Source organism: Gossypium hirsutum, chromosome A04 (assembly GCF_007990345.1).
Source record: "Gossypium hirsutum isolate 1008001.06 chromosome A04, Gossypium_hirsutum_v2.1, whole genome shotgun sequence".
Taxonomy (NCBI): domain Eukaryota; kingdom Viridiplantae; phylum Streptophyta; class Magnoliopsida; order Malvales; family Malvaceae; genus Gossypium; species Gossypium hirsutum.
In genome coordinates, this window is record NC_053427.1 from 54,108,203 (window position 1) to 54,124,446 (window position 16,244).

General features: G+C 37.4%; 1 non-coding gene across 1 annotated transcript; it reads left to right on the forward strand.

Moving 5' to 3' along the window:
• Positions 1-441: 441 nt before the first annotated feature.
• Positions 442-547, forward strand: LOC121228462 (small nucleolar RNA R71). The gene has a single exon (XR_005926038.1). It is a non-coding gene; the product is annotated as a small nucleolar RNA R71 (small nucleolar RNA).
• Positions 548-16,244: the final 15,697 nt, after the last annotated feature.

Here is a 16,244-nt window from a genome sequence, read left to right on the forward strand (position 1 = left end):
TTTTTCCAACCTGCATTATAAGTGTTACTATAAGGGTTATTTTGGGGTCTAGAGTTATTGTTTCCCATATATTGGACTTGTTCCTCCTCAATGCTAGGGTTGAAGGGTTGATATTCTGTGCATGCTCCTCCTCCATTTGAATCGCACATCATCACTGGATGTACCTGAGTAGAACCACACAAACCGTCAATCTTTTTATTTAAGAGTTCTACTTGGTTAGATAGCATAGTAACAGCATCGAGGTTGAAAACAATGACTGCTTTTGTCGGCTTTGTCTTCATAACTTGCCACTGATAGTTATTCAGTGACATCTCCTCAATAAATTCGTAAGCTGCCTCAGGTGTCTTATTATTGATAGTTCCACCGGCGGCTACGTCAATCATCTGTCGAGTCGAAGGGTTTAGGCCATTGAGAATCGTTTGGACCTGTAGCCAGAGTGGTAACCCATGGTGAGGGCATCTTTGCAAAAGGTCCTTGTATCTCTCCCATGCATCGTAGAGTGTTTCTAAATCCATCTGCACAAAAGAGGAGATATCATTATGTAATTTGGCTGCTTTAGCCGACGGAAAATATTTTAATAAAAATTTTTCGGTAATCTATCCCTAAGTAGTGATTGATCCTCGTGGTAACGAGTTCAACCACTATTTAGCCTTATTCCTCAATGAAAAGGGAAACAACTGAAGGCGAATGGTGTCATCAGAAACGCCATTAATTTTAAAAGTGTCGCAAAACTTTAAGAGATTTGCCAAGTGAGTGTTGGGATCCTCGTCCCACAAACCATCAAACTGAACAAACTGTTGGATCATTTGAATGGTGTTAGGTTTTAGTTAAAAATTATTTGCAGCAATAGTAGGCCTAACTATGCACGATTCAGTTCCTGTTAAATTAAGTTTAGCATAATTATACATAGTGCGTAGAGTAGGATTCTGATTTACTGGATCAGCAGTAATCGCAGGAGGTAGCGAATTTTCTTGGTTTTCGACCATCTCCTCAGTTGTGGTTGAAGTGTCGTCCTCTTGCTCGTCCTTTGTGTATCTTAGGCTTCGCCTTCTTTCTCTTCGGTTTTTTGTGAACTGTGCGGTCGATCTCACTGTCAAAAAGTAGTGGTCCTGACGAGTTTCTTCTGGTCATAAACTAGAAAAACCTGTTAGAAGAAAAAAATGAAAAATTAGAAAATAAAATGAAAATTTAAATTGGAATAAAGGTAAAATGGCTAAAGTAATAAAAATCGAGTGTTCCTAATATCCTAGTTCCCCGGTAACGGCGCCAAAAACTTGATGCATGATATTCGTGATAGGTTTGAAAAATTTATAAATGAATCGTTCTTGAGACTAACTTATTATCACAATTAAGGCAAGTGTACCTATCAAACAGTAGTATTGTTCAGCAAGACCGGATTGTCGAACCCAAAGGAACCACGAGTACTAATATTTACTTCCTTTTTATTATCTAACCTAAAAATCCAGTGCTTAGGTTATCTAAACTAATTACTAAACTAAGAATGCACAGAAAGAAAGTTTGGGAAAATACTTTTTTAGAAAATTGGATTGATTAAGACAATACCTAAGGAAAAATCCACCTAGACATCACTTGTTATTTGACTCTGAATCAGACGATTTATTCATTTGACCTGTTCCGTAGAAATCCCTAAGTTATATTATTGTCTCTCTCGAGACTAATAACATCTAACCCTAGGTTGAATAATTGAAATCTCTTTCTAATTAATTCCCTAGAATTGCATTAACTCGATCTATGGATTCCCTTATTAGGTTTCACCCTAATCTGACAAAATCTTGTCACCCTATCTCTAGGCGCGCAATTAAATCCGCTTAATTACGACAAATTTACTCTTAGATAGGGTCTATTCCTCCTCTGAATAAGAGTATTAACTTGAATCAATATCCTGGAATATTAAAACAAGAATTAAGAGCACATAATTTAGAACAAATCAAATATTTATCATACAATTCAAATAATAATAACAAGATCCATCTTAGGTTTCATTCCCCTTAGGTATTTAGGGGTTTGAGTTCATACTTATGATGGAAAACATCTCAAAAGCATAAAGATAACAAAATAGAAGAAAACCCAAAACTCCTGAAGGAACTTGAAGGGAGATCTTCAGTCTTGATGATGAATTCGGCTTCTGAGATGGATCAATCAGCTTTCCTTGAGTAATTCCTTACTTCCTACTCCGCGCTCCCCTCTTAAGTGCCTTCTCAAGTGTTTAAATAGGCTTTAGAATGCCTAAGAGCCCCCAAAATTGGCCTTTTCTGAATAGGGTTATACTTGGGCTTGGCAGGGACACGGCTATGTGGCACGCCCGTGTGAGAAAGTCCAGGCCGTGGTGATTTCCCACGTGGGTCCATTTTCTCTGTTTTTGGCCTGTTTCTCACTCTTTTTACTCTCTTATTCTCACCTAAGTATAAAACATGAAATTAAAGGATTAGGAGCATCGAATTCACCAATTCTAAGGAGAAACCATCCATAAATGTGCTAAGCATGGGATAAAAATATGTATAAATTATGGTTTATTAGGATGATTGAGCGACGACGTGGAGTTGACCCTCTCTAGTACCGCCTGGTCCAGTCTACCGAGGAGGAGGACCCAGAGGACATTACTGATGATGTCCTTCCATAGCATGAGGACCCACCATCTCAGCCACAACCCATCCATCGTCCAGTTCATGCGACAGCTTCATACTCTGACATCTCTGAGTGCCTTACTCGATTTGAGTAGCAGTGTTTTTAGTGCTATGATTACATTGATGCTACTCTACATCAGATTTTTCAGCACCTTCACATCTCATTGCCGCCACCACCACCTCGCGAACCATCCGGCGATGACGATGTTTAAGAACTTTTTATTTATTATTTTTATTTTCATTTTTATCTTTATTTATCTTCTTTAAGTACTTTTTATTTTATTTTCCTTTAATATCATTTCATTTTTAGGTTTTATAATTTTATTGAACAATTTATAGTTTCGGCTATTTCATTACCAGTAATTATGCTTCTTTATATTTCCTAAAGAGTTCTTAATGGTATCACAGTTATAAAGAGCTCCAAAGCTCATCATCACCTAGGAACTCGAAACTCCACTGGAAAAGGTTCTCTACAACTGCCATGTCCAGCCCAACCACCACGATAACCTCTTCGCTGGACACTGTGGTTGAGGAACCCAACCTCTACCACCACCGAAGTATCCTCCTCCAATCTATCATTGTCTTGGTCGATTATTTTCCATACCTCCAATTCAAGGATTCCATTCAATATTCAGGAAGTTTCACTTCTCTCCCTCTCTCTTCTGATATTATCTTTATATCACTATTATATATCTTTGTACATTGAGGAAAATGTACATCTTAAGTGTGGGGGGTGATATTTATATCATTATAAGAAAAATTCTTGAATTTTATCTTGTTCTCAAATAATCTTCTCATATCGTTATTAGAATGCATTTTGATTAATTTATGATTTTTATTGATATGTTTTAAAACATAGGCATTCATGCATTGATTGTTTAAACTTTAAGCAATTAGAGAATCAAGCATGATCAGTTTATTTTTACAAATTAAAAATTTTTAGGTTGTTTCCCCAAGTTTAGGTATTATCTTGAGTTAGAATTCACAACTTTAAACGTCAAAAAGCCATAATTTTTTTGAGATCTTGAGCCTTTAGAACATCTATTATTTCTTTCATGAACACTTTAATTGTTACTTTGAGTGCGTCAATATTGAATTGTCATTCTAGAACTTGCTTGATTATGCATGTCAAGACCACACCATTTGATTTGATATGTCGAGATGATAAAGGCACTTAGGTTTAACCCACTCACTCCATAAAAGCCTACCTTTACAATTAAACCTTAGTGAACCCCCTTGAGCCTAACAACCCATTCATTGATTTACCCTCAACATTAACCCTTAACCCATTATTGCTGAAATCCCCTAAATTAATTTGATCCCTATTTTTGTCGAGATTTTATTTGAATAAATTGCTTAGCTATGTATTATTTTTTATAGATAGGCTATGTTATTTGACTTGTTCTTAAAAAAAATACAATACATACATATATATTAGTAGTAATTCGTCATTTTTTCCATATTCTGAGAAGAAGCTCACTTGTATTCAATTAATGATTAGTTATTTTTCTAGTTAGGTAATTTTTCAATTCAATCTCGATTCTAACCTTTTCTTTCAGCTTGTGACCACACCCCCTAACCAAAGCCATGTTACAACCCTCTAAAGACCTTTTGATTGACATATCATCTCAATATATAATGGTGGAGATTTGATTTTCATGCAAGCCTATGGCAATAACTTTTCATATTGACTAATGAGTGCTTCATTTATTGTCCTTAAACACCTCGAGTGATTTGAGAGGATGTTAAAACTTTGTGATATTTTGAATCAAAGGTAATCACTTGATGAGGGGAAACACCTATGTTTTCGTGATAAAATGCTCAACTTGGAATGTTTGAAACTTTGATGTTCTTCTAGTTGAATTCTCAATGATTGATTACTTATAGTTTATTTTGAGATATTATTAATAGGGGTTATAAGTTGAGAAGAATTTATTTTGATTGTGAGTTGAGGATTTTTCTTGAGGACAAGCAAACGCTTAAGTGGGGGGTATTTGATAAACCGTAATTTATACATATTTTCACCTCATACTTAGCATATTTCTGGATGAATTATCCTTAGATTTACTGAATTCGATGCTCCTAATCCTTTAATTTCATATTTATACTTAGGTGAGCATAGGAGAGTAAAAAGAGTGAGAAACGGACCGAAAATGGAGAAAATGGGCCAACATGGGAAATCAACATGGCCTGGACTTCCCCACACGGGTAAGCCACACGCTCGTGCCTATTTAACAACCTTGAACACGAATTGAAGAAATCGCACACGAGCGTGTCCCTGTCGAGCCCAAGTATAGTTCTATTCAGAAAAGGCCACTTTTGAGGGCTCTTAGGCATTCTAAAGCCTATTTAAACACCTAAGAAGGCACATAGAAAGGACACACAGAGTAGGAGGCAAGGAATTACTCAAGGAAAGCTGATTGATCCATCTCAGAAGCCGGATTCATCGTTAAGACTGAAGATCTCCCTTAAAATCTTTTTATTATTATCTGAATTGTATGATAAATATTTGACTTGTTCTTAATTATGTGTTCTTAATTCTTGTTTTAATATTCCAGAATATTGATTCAAGTTAATGCGCTTATTCAGAGGAGCAAAAGTCCCTGTCTAAGAACAAATTTGTCGTAATTAAGCGGAGTTGATTGCACGCTTAGAGATAGGATGACAAGATTTTGTCGAATTAGGGTGAAACCTAATAAGGGAGTCCATAGATCGAGTTAATGCAACACTACGGTGTTAATTAGAAAGAGATTTCAATTAATCAACCTAGGGTTGGACGTTATTAGTCTCGAGAGAGATAATAATATAACTTAGGGATTTATAGGGATCAAGTCAAATGAATAAATCGTCTGATTCAGAGTTAAATAACAGGTGAAGTCGAGGTGGATTTTTCCTTGGGTCTTGTCTTAATCAATCAAGTTTTTCCAAAAGCTTTTCCCCAATTTTCTCTTTGTGTACCCTTAGTTTAGTTAATTATTTTAGATAAACAAATCCCTTAATTTTTAGGTTAGATAATAAAAAGAAAGTAATTACTAGTACTCTTGGTTCCTTTGGGCTCGACAATCTGGCTTTGCTAAAGCTATACTACTATTCGATAGGTACACTTGCCTTCATCATGTTAATAGTTAGTTTTAAGAACGATTAATTATAAAATTTTAAAACCTGTCGTGAATATCATGTATCAATCGGCATCGTATTTGATTTCGTCTAAGACCCTGTCTGAGACAGTGGCATCAATATTTGATTACATGTAAGACCACGTCTTGGGCGTTGGCTTTGTAAGAGCTTTCTGAGTTATCCGCATATCCTTATAATTCTAAATGGTTCAGCAGGCATTCCGAGAAATGAATGATTATACGAGATGTGTATCTGATTCAAGTACATTCGAAATGTATACTATGTTTGAGAAGAAAAGGTAAGTATAAGTATAAAAGATGATAAGTGATATAAGCGTGAGAAAATATGCTATATGTGTAAATGAATCGAGAATATGAGGAATGTATATGATCTATGTGAAAATGAGACGTGAATACTAGCAAGTGAACTATGATCAAATAAATTATATGAGAAATGTGGAATTGTAATTGTTTTTTGCCATCTATGATTCAGGTACATGAGATTTGTATATGAAATTCGGATATGAAATGTCAATATGATTCAAATGACGATATGTGAAATATATGACAATGAATGATGTGTTATATATGCTTGTTATATGAAATTGTGGTCCTATGTTCGGACATGAGAATTATGAATCATGAAAAATGACTTTGATATACTTGATTCGAAAACTTGAACGGATTATGAAATTAAAAATGGTCAAGTTGGAGTATGTTTTGTATGTATTATATGATTAGTAAAATAAAGTTGATCTTAGTTGACTATATGGTTCACATATTCAAATATGATTAATGTGAATAAGGGAATTATAGATGTTCGAGTTTGAGAGTGTTTGTGAAGAAGTTGATAAAATGTTACATATAATTTGTAATAAATGATTATGATTTGGTTGACGATGTAATATAATTGTGTAAGTTTAATTTATATAAATGATCTAATGGTCATTATTTGAAATTGATAGTATGGTTTTATATGTTCACTGATAAATAAGCCTAATGAAGTTACTAAATTTGGCTTATTCAAGTTGAATTATATATATGATCTTATGAAGATTTATTTGGTTATGGCTTACTAAGCTCTCGAAGCTTATTCTGTGTGTTTTTCCTATGTTTATAGATTATTAGAGATCTGCTCGGGTTGGAAGTCAATGGAGATGTCATCACACTATCCGGTTATCATTTTGGTAATTAATGTTTTGAGATTTGGTTATGTAGCATATATAGGCTAGAAGTATGTGAATATGTTTGGTGATGTAAATATTTAGCCATGTGATTTGGTTTGGTTTTAGTTGTGTATTAAATATGTTTTTGGTATGAATTATGTGATGTAAATTATGCCTATGTGTTATGTTCTTGAATGGCCAAATGAATTGGTCAAATTAGTAAGTTTTTGGTATATTCTTATTTGAGAAATTAGTAAAGCTATGATACATATGTTTTGACATGATTTTTGGCTTATGATTTGGCATGATATAATATGGAATATAAGCTTGACTATCGTTGATGATAATATGGCATGAATAATGTAAGTTTTGGTTATGAAATTGGCTGAAAGTATAGTGCAAATGTGCTTGGTTTGATCTTGTAGGTTTGTCACAAATTGGGTGGCAATTTGGATTTACAAATTTCCTATTTTTGTCTACACAGGCATGTGTCTCAGCCGTCTGCGAGACACAGTCATGTTATACGACCGTGTGTCCCCGGGGGTAGTCCTACAATTTTAAGTCAGTCTTGAACATGGCCAAGTCACACGGGCGTGTGGCTAGCCATGTGACCCAAGTCAGCTTCAACCACGGCTAAGGCACATGAGCATGTCTTGTGGCCGTGTGATTAAATCAGTATGTATGCCTTGATTTGACACGGTCTAGACACACAGACGTGTCTAATGCCGTGTGAGGCACACGGCCTGTTCACATGGGCATGTGACCTCTATAACTTTGAAAATTGTTTAAGTTTTGAAAATTTTTGTATGAGCTCGGTTTAGTCTCGACCCCTTTTCTAAAGCATGATTAAGGTCTCGTTGACCTAAATAAGGGACTTTATGATGATTTTTGACTATGTTTGTGAATGTTGATATTGAATTGTTTGCAAATTGTTCTGATTTTTTCGCAAATGTCTTTAATCGTAATCCAGCAATGGATACGGGTTAGGGGTGTTACATAAAGTAGGTACTATTCATGTACACACAAATTGAATCCACATCTTAGCCTCAGGGAACGTAATTGCTTGATGAAACGATACTGGGATATTGATGCTTGCACGATATTTCCATTCACCCCTCACCCCTCCCTTCAGTCAAAAAGTTTATAATACGATCCATATATATATCTCGAAAATATTCTAAATCAATTTCATCAATAAAATCATTCTCATAGTATGGAGCATTATAAAAATCACAAATAATTCGACGGGTTACTGACATTTCCTTCCCCCGCATAAGTACCATATCTCATATATGGCCTTAAGTATTTCTAGACTCTTGGTCACATAAAGACTCATAAAACTATTGAATAATAGGGACCACAACATTTTCTTTCGGGATCATCCAAAAATGTTACCACCTATGATATCTTTCTGAAGGACATATATCCTTACAAAGGATCATTAACGAATTAAATCTCCTCTTTTGAATGAATGTTTTTCCTTGAAGTTCATTAAAATATTTTTCAACATTCGAATTTGGAAAGTAGAAGGATTTTGAACCTTCGATGGCTCTGTTTCCATAGTGCGCCTAACTTTCTTATGAGGCATGATATTTCAATCCTAATGAAATACTAAGCAAATAATTCAACAAAACCTTAAAAAGTTGAATTTAGGAACCTCCTGAAATATATAGTCAAAGTTCATTTGAATTCCTTGCTTTCCCACAATGTTCTCATTCCTTGTTACACCGAGGGTGATTAAAGAGTTTGTAAAGAGGAAATAGAATGTTGAAGAGACTGAGGGTTTAGGGTTTATGAGGTTTTGAGAGATTTGAGAGAGTTTGAGGGATTATGGGTTAAGAGGTGTTTTAATTAGAAGTAAATATGGTTTTAGGTTATAAAATAGAGTTTCCAAGTGTTAAAAATCAATTAAATAAATGGTAGATCGGTAGGTTACACGAATGGGCCGGGTCAGCCTAATAGAAAATTACAGCGATGTCGCGACATAGGTAATCTGCCAGGGATGTAGTGACATGAAATTTTACTATTCATGTTTAAGGTAATACAAAATCAATTATACGTATCATATGTACATTTCCTTTATAAAATTCAAATAATTGAATTATAACATAGATTATTATATGAAAAATTCCGTGTAAAACATTAAGACATTCAAAAATATTTCAAATACATGCCAATATATATCTATTTAACTTAACAGATATCAAACATATCACTTCCTTAACTCTGCATGTGCGCATGTCAAAAATCAAACAAACTATTACACTATTTATTGTCCAAACACATATGCTACCTTAATATCAATACCATATAGCCGAACATAACTTAAATACAACATATATATAATGTGCATTTTAACATATCATTATGAACCATTAAATGAGCACAATATACAAACCATATTACACCCCATTCGCATGATAAATATCATACTTAAATAAAATCTGTGGGGTTAGAGCGGTAGTGCCTCAATATAGAGATGTGGAACACATCATGAATCTGATCTAACTCTAGAGTTAACTCAAGCTGATAGGCAACCGATCCCACGCATTTCTATATACGGTAAGGCCCAATGAACCCAGGGCTCAGCGTGCCCTTCTGTCCAAACCTCAGTAACTTCTTCCATGGCGAGACCATAAGAAATACTAAGTCCCCCACAAAATACTCAATCTCCCTATGTTCCTGCATACGACTTCTGTCTGTTTGATGCTGCCTTCAGTCGATCCCAAATTAATTTATCTTTATCCTCGGTATTAGAAACCAACTCAGGGCCCAGAACATGTTGCTCGCCCAACTCATTCCAACACGAAGGAATACGACACCTACGACTATATAATGCCTCGTAAGGTGCCATCTGTATGCTAAACTGGTAGCTATTGTTATACGCAAACTTTGCTAACGGCAAATAGGCCTCCCAACTGCCTTGAAAGTCAATCATACAACTCCTTAACAGGTCCTCCAGTATCTGTATCACCCTTTTTGACTGACCATCTGTCTGAAGATGAAATGCAATACTGAAACCCAACCTTGTACCCAAAGCCTCATGTAACTTCTTCTAGAACCGAGACATGAAGTGAGGATCTCTATTAGATATTACAAAAATCGGTACCCCATGCACTCGCACTATCTCTGACACATACAGTTTAGCCCGCTTTTGTAATGAGTAATCAGTAGGAACAGGTATGAAATGAGCAAATTTGGTCATTCAATCTACGATGAACCACACTAAATACTTCTTAGTAAGAGTTAAGGGCAATCCACTAACGAAGTGCACAGTTACTCTCTCCCACTTCCAAAGCGGAATCTTAACTAGCTGGAGCAACCCTGAAGGCAACTGATGTTCCACCTTAACCTGCTGGCAAGTCAGGCATTTACTCACAAAATCGGCAACTTCATGCTTAAGACCTGGCCACCAATATAACTCTTGAAGGTCTCAGTATATCTTATTCCCACCGAAATGCATAGCATAAGGACTACTATATGCTTTTCACAGTATAGACTGCCTCAAATCAATATCCCTTGATACACAGACTCTCCCACAGAAACACAGTACCCCTTCGCTATTTAGTCCAAAATCTGATGTTTCCCCACTCCCTATCTATCGGAAACGAAGTCCCAGTGACTCATCCTCCAACTGTTTACCTTTAATCTATTTAATCCACTTAGTTTGACTTAGAGCTCAGCCAAAAATCTACCATCATCAAATAAACTGAGGCAAGCAAACATCGCCCTCAGATTAGTCAAAACCCTACGGCTTAGTGCGTCGACTACCACATTAGCCTTATCAAGATGGTATTCAATCTAACAGTCATAATCCTTAAGCAGCTCAATCCACCTACACTACCTAAGGTTTAGCTCCTTCTGAGTGAGGTGATACTTAAGGCTCTTGTGATCCGTGTAAATGATACAGTTCTCACTACACAAGTAATGCCGCCAAATTTTCAGTGCGAATACTACCGTGGCCAATTGCAAGTTATGTGTCAGATAGTTCACCTCATGCATCTTAAGCTGATGAGATGCATAAGCCACCACCTTACCTTCTTTCATCAACAGAAAACCTAAACCAACATATGATGCATCACTGTAGATAGTAAATTCTTTCCCAGACTCTGGCTGAATCAAGACAAGCGCCTCAGTCAGAGCCTTTTTAAGCCTCTCAACTATTTTTTGCTCCTTACCAGTCCAGTCAAATGGTACCCCTTTACGCAACAATTTAGTCAGAGTTGCAGCAATCAACGAAAACTCATCAACAAAACGTCTGTAATACTCTGCTAGACCCAGAAAACTTCAAACCTCAAATACCGTCTTAGGTGGCTTCAAATCCAGAACAACTTCAATTTTTTGAGGATCAACTCTAATCCTTTCAGCAGATACCACATGGCCCAGAAATGTGACCTCTCATAACCAGAACTCGCACTTACTGAACTTGGCATACAGTTGATTGTCCCTCAAAATCTGAAAAACAAGAATATGTGCACCATGTTCATCTTTAGTTCTCGAATACACCAGAATATCATCTATAAACACCACTATGAACCGATCCAGACAGGGCTGGAATAATCGGTTCATCAAATCCATGAAAGCTGCTGGTACATTCGTTAGTCCAAATGGCATCACTAGGAACTCATAATGACCGTAACAAGTCCTAAATGTTGTCTTAAAATCATCAGCCTCCTTAAATCTCAGTTGATGGTACCTAGATCGAATATCTATCTTAGAGAAGAACGAAGCACCACGGAACTGGTCGAATAGATCATCAATCTCGATAGAGGGTACTTATTCTTAATAGTCAATTTATTCAATTGCCCATAGTCGATGCACATACGCATGGATCCATCCTCCTTTTTCACAAATAAAAGTAGTGCTCCCCACGGGGACAAACTAGGGCCGATGAACCCTTGATCCAGTAATTCTTAAATTTGGGCCTTAAGCTCCACTAGCTCCTTCGGTGCCATTCTATAAGGGGCGATGGAACTGGAGCTGTACCAGTAGGAGCTCAACCCCAAACTCAACTTCATGATTTGGAGGTAACCCAAGTTGTTCATCGGGGAAGACATCTGGAAAGTCCTTAACTGGTCTAATATCCTTTACAAAAGAAACCTTGGAATCAGAAATACTGATGTAGGCTAGATATGCCTTACAACCTTTACTAACCAACTTCTCAGCCCTTAGTGCAAAAATTAAATTTGAAAAATAATTCCGACGCTCCCCAATTACCACTACCTCATTACCCCCCTCAGTTTTCAGTACCACCAGCTTAGCAGCACAATCCAAATTCACTTGGTTTTTAACCAGCCAGTCCATGCCCTGTATTAAGTCGAATTCCCCAAATGGAAGTTCCATCAAGTCTGCCAAAAAGATGGTTCCTTGAACCTCCAAAGGTACATCTCTAAACAATTTATTTACTCTCACTGACTATCCAAATGGACTCAACACAGTAACTTCACTCGAGGTACTCTCAACCATTACACTCAAAGTCTTAGATACAGTACATGCTATATAAGAATGCGTAGACCTAACATCAATCAGTGCAGTATAAGGTACATTATGAATAATGAACATACTCATAATAACATCTGGGGCATCTCTGTCCTCCCAACGATATGCAGCATAAACCAGAGTTGGCTGCCTCGCCTCAATATAGCTGGCACCTCTGCCCGGTGCCCTCTAACCACGACCCATATCGTTACCACCTCTGGCCTGACCACGGCCTCTTGGTGGCTACTGAACACCCCTCGACGGCTGTACATAACCCAAACCAGAAAATCTTTGATATGTTGCTCCAAAGATTCACACCTAAAACATGCCCCATTCCTTCTCCAGCACTCGCCCTGATGGCGTCTCCCACAATCAGTATAGGGCTGTAGTCCAGTAAAAGTAACAGTGGCCCCAACTCTGATCGGCCCATCAACTCTGGCCTTTTTCTTAGGCCTCATAACTAAACTTAAGGGCTCCCAAACACTCTTGTTTCTACCTCTGTCCTTCTCACAGTTCTGGTGCTCAATGCGCTTCACATCTTTGGTAATCTTCGCCTTTTCAACCAATATTGCAAAATCTCGCTCCCTCTGTGGAGCTATAAAAACCCTTAAATCATCCCTGAGGCCGTCTTTGAATCGAACACAACACTCATATTCAGTAGCCATTATCCCACGTGCATAATGGCTAAGTTGCAAAAATTTAGCTTTGTATTCAGCCACAGGCTAATCCCCTTGAATCAAATTCAGAAACTCCTTCCTTCGAGTATCCACATAACTAGTGCCCACATATTTTCCTTAGAATACAATTTTAAAAAATTCCCAGGTCAATCGGTCATGCTGAGTACCCTCTTTAACTATAAGCCACCACTGCTAGGCTTCATATCACAGCAGTGACACAGCACCTTTTAGTTTCTGCTCAAGGGTATAGTCGAGATCATCCATTATCCTCTCTATGGCCTCAATCCAATATTCAGCCATATTAGGGAAATTCCAACGATACCCCTAAAAACTCAGCCCCATGAGACTGGAGTCATTCCGTAACTTACCTATGACCCATAGTACCAGTATTGGGCCCAACGACCCTCTCTAGAATTCGCAACATAGCTTGGGACAGTGCGTCGTCCCTAGCTGCATGATCATGAGACCCCGTCTTAGTAACAGGTGAAGCCGGTGCCTCTCTAGCTTCAACGTTAGGCATGTGGCCTGATGACGAAGACCCAGCCCGAGTACCTCCATGGCCTTTACCGCGACCTCTTCCACGAGTACCTCTGGTGCTCATATCAATTTGCGTATTATCTAAATTTGAAATTTTATGCATCAGTTTACAGTTCCAATGTTTATTGCAAAATATTTTATGAAAAAAATTTCAGTAATTCAGAGTTTTCGTTTTTGCAGATCACGATTTTTCTACAGTTTTAGGTTACCCTAAATAGTCTGTTTCTATTACAGTCTATTGCCTACAGTAATCTCAGTATTTCAATTTAAACAAACAGTAGTTTCAGAGAAGTTACAGAATCAGCACCAGAGACTCGGTAGACCACACATTCTGAAATAACACTTCGAAATACTTTACAACCATTTGAAATAGTTCTTTTTGGACATTTTATGTTATTTAGAAACACCCAAATCCACAGCTGAGTTTTGTAACTTGGCTTTGATACCACTACATGTAACACCCCAAACCCGGCCTAAACGTTATGACCGAATCTGACAGTGTCACATGATAGTGATTTTCGTAAAATAAAATTTCGTTTTAAGAACCCCATTCTATATTAACCCTCTTTGTAATCTTAGCTAGTATTTAAGCCATCTTGTTTAGATTTAAAACCCAAGTTGTTTTAGCAAAATGTTTAATCAATTAAATCGTAGTTACCCTTTTAAAATGTTGCTTGTTTACGGAAGCTTTTTAAAATAGGATGCGTACTTGTGGTGTTTTGAAAAGCATTTATCATTTTGAAAACTCGTGTCCTGCTACTACAAGATATGAATCATAATAAACAAATCCCAAATTAAAAGTTAAAAACTAAAGAGGTCTTATTACATAACCAAAATTTCAAATTAAATTATAAAGTAAAATTTAATAAAAAAGTCTATGCATTTGTGTGGCCACCTTTGAGTCCCTCGCAGCACTAACCCGCCTAAGGATTACCTGCGCAGAAAATAGAAGGGTGAGTTTATGAAAACTCAGTGTGTAATCCCTTAATAATAGTCCATCATACAGTAGGCATTTACAGTCTGGGCCTAAGCCCGCTTCAGTAACAGTTTAATCTCAGATATGGCCTTAGCCCATTACATTTTCAGAATCAGTGTGGGCCTTAGCCCAATTCAGTAGCGGTCACAGTACAGATATACAAATAGAAATCCTACCTAGCCAGCCTCTACACACCACTCCGTCCAACCTTACACACCATGTGGGGATAAAATCAACCCACCCATCCCTACACACCAAAAATAGCACCGGTGGCAGCACTAAATAGAAATTGCAGCAGAGCTGCCAGAACAGTACACTTCTTCCAATCATCATAACCCAACCCCATGCATTACATCATAACATCCTACATGTATGCAACATATATAAAATGGTATGCTCAATACAGTCATACATAACATAGGGGCATATCCTTCATTTTACCTCATAGGGGCAAAACATTCATTTCATCAGATTAAGGTTTGGATATACTTACCGACGCAATAGTAGGTTCACAATCATCTCGGGTGACCTGTGTGACCTTAACAGTCAATTAGTGAAAATGGGCCTAAGGCCCGCAATGCAGCCCATAAGGGCCCACATGTCTGTGTGGCCTACAAAACCAAAAAATGTCCTTGGCCGTGTGGACTACACAGCCTAGCCTAATAATCACAACTCGTCTGTGTGATTTAATAGTGCGGGGCCTACGAGTTCGTGGGGCCCACACGGCCTATTTCGGCCCAACGTGGCCCGAAATGGCCTAAGCCCATGAAATCGCTCATGGTGGCCTCTACGATTAAAAGCCACATTTTACGCGTTCAAACTACCACACGAGCGAGCGTACGCTTGTGTAGCGTCAATGGTCATACTTTTCCTACTTTTGCCGATCTACGTTTAAAGCAGTGTGGTCACACACCTATTTGTGAAAAGTGCTCAAATCTCCACAGACACCAAACCTAGATTCAATCATGACCTAATGTTAGTCCTTTAATCATTAAAGTTAACACCCTCTTAATAGCACTTATTCCCCAAAGTGGTAATTGTTACCTTGAAAGAGCAAAAACGGTTTATCCCACTTAAACCACTAATCAAAGTTACCTTCCAAAACCTTGGCAAAATCTACATTGCATCCCAATCATGTAAACTATTACCATGAACGTAAATAATTAGAACCAAGTGAACAATGACTTACCACCACGTAGAACCAAGAATGGTTGATATAAATAATTGGCCTACAAAGGTACACTTTAAAATCAGGACACGAGATGAAACAGTCAAACCCCTGTCAGAAATGGCAGATGAAAGATGGTGTTAAAGAGAAAGCTTATTACGACAAAGAAAAAGAGGAAAAAGAGCAACTGTAAACCCCAACAGAGATGGTGACAATAACGAAGTCTAGCTATAAGCTAAAGACTCGACAACCCAAAAGGAAAACCAAGTTACCTTAATCGAGTGCAGAGCGATTTGGCTTCAAAAGAAGAAGACAAATGGCTAGTAATGAGAAAACCAAAAGAGTAGAGACGGAGAATAGGCAAGGGATATTCGGCTAATGTACAAAAAGGGAAAGCAACAATTGAGAGAAGGAAAAAGAGCAGAGAAGGAATTATGAGGTATTCGGTCAAACAACAAATCAAATAAGGGAGGGAGATGGT